The sequence below is a fragment of the Cetorhinus maximus genome, chromosome 31, assembly GCF_964194155.1.
Source record: "Cetorhinus maximus chromosome 31, sCetMax3.hap1.1, whole genome shotgun sequence".
Classification (NCBI taxonomy): Eukaryota; Metazoa; Chordata; class Chondrichthyes; order Lamniformes; family Cetorhinidae; genus Cetorhinus; species Cetorhinus maximus.
In genome coordinates this window covers 10,880,040-10,882,043 of record NC_135909.1, presented here as the reverse complement: position 1 = coordinate 10,882,043, position 2,004 = coordinate 10,880,040, and positions in this window count along the sequence as shown.

The following is a 2,004-nucleotide window of genomic DNA, read 5'->3' as shown; positions in this document are numbered from 1 at the left end:
CTAAATTTGCAGATGACACCAAAATAGGTGGGAAAGTAAGTTGTAATGAAGAAATAAGAAATTTACAAATGGATATGGACAGGTTAGGTGAATGGGCCAACATTTGGCAGATGGAGTTTAACGTGGATAAGTGTGAGGTTATCCATTTTGGTTTGAAAAAAAAAGGCAAATTATTATTTAAAGGGAGAGAAACTTCAGAATGATTCAGTGCAGAGGGACCTGGGTGTCCTCGTGCATGAATCGCTGAAAGCTAGTATACAGGTACAACAGGTAATAAGGAAGGAGAATGTAATTTTGGTATTTATTGCTAAAGGAATAGGGTGTTAAAATAGGGAAGTGTTGTTGCAACTGTACAAGGCATTGGTGAGGTTGCACCTGGAGCGCTGTGCACAGTTTTGGTCCCCTTACTTGAGAAAGGATGTAGTTGCATTGGAGGTAGTTCAGAGGGGGTTCACTAGATTGATTCCAGAGATGCAGGGCTTGTCTTATGAGAAGAGATTGAGCAGTTTAGGCCTAAACTCACAAGAGTTTAGAAGGATGAGAGGATATCTAATTGAGGTATATAAGATGCTAAAGGGGATAGAAAAAGTAGATGTGGCGTGGATGTTTCCCCTTGTGGCGGATTCTAGAACAAGAGGCTATAATTTTAAGCTAAGGGGTGGTAGATTTAAATCAGGGATGAGGAGGAATTACTTTGCTCAATGGGTCGTGAATCTGTGGAATTCACTACCTCAGAGTGCAGTGGATGCCGGGATGCTGAATAAGTTTAAGGAGGAGATAGACAGATTTTTAAATTAGTAACGGGTTGAAAGGTTATGGGGAGAGGGCGGGAAATTGGAGTTGAGGCCGAAATGAGATCAGCTATGATCGTATTGAATAGCGGGGCAGGCTCGAGGGGCTGAATTGCCTACTCCTGCTCCTAGTTCTTATGAATGGCTGGTGAGCTGTAGCCAGATTCTAGCTTCTATTGGACAGACCCTTCGCAATCCAATTCTCAACTAATCAGAGAGCCAGGTAGAAGAAACTGTAAGTTCTGACCGGCTTATATTTTCATATTTGAAAAGCCTGCCAATTTCAGATCATGTGGGAATAATTCTATTTCCAGCAATTTCTGGTACTGAATGCAACTTGGGGATTCATGCTGTACCTTCTAATTCTGTGACTTGTACATGAGAGGGGTTTGTTCTGTATCTGTTAATCTCCATTTTTCTTTTTGTGATGGTGGAATTCATTCTCTATCTGCTAATCTTGTACCATGTGAGAGTGTAGGATTCTCTCTGCATCTGTCACTTGCTGAACTGCATGTGTGTGAGAGATTTATTATGTGTCTGTCAGTATCTGCTTCTATATGCAAGTGCTGATATCAATCTGTACTGCACAGTCTCTGCTTTGCTCTGTGAGTGTGGTCACATTCACTGTCTGTCATTGTTCTATGTGACTGTGGGATTCTTTCTGTGATCATCAGCCCTTGGGACTCAGCAAGTGAGAGAGTCACTCTGCATCTCTCCATTTCTCATCCATTGTCAGGTTAATTCTGTAACTGACATTCATTGGAGCTGTGTTGTTATGGCCTTAATTCTGCATCTGTTAGTCTCTGGATTGGGATGTGGATTTGGGACATATTCTGTATCTGACAGGCTCTGGTACTGAATGTGACAATCAATTTAACTTTGTATCTGTCAGTCTTTAAGCAAAATAATTTGTAATTGGTTATTTGTCTGTCTATGGTACTGTATGTGAGCATGAAATGAATTATGTACCTGTCAGTCATGGAACTGAATGCGATTTTGTAATCCATTCCATCTGTCAGTCCCCAGAATTACAAGTGAATGTGGGGCTCATTCTGAAGCTGACAGTATCTGGAAGTGAGTGTGAGTTTGACTTTAGTTCTGCAGTCATCTGTCTTTGACTACGTGTGTAATTTATTCATTCTGCAAGTATCAGTCTCTGGTCCTGTATCCAAATGTTGATTTTTGTTTGTATCTGTCAGTTGTGGGACTGCGT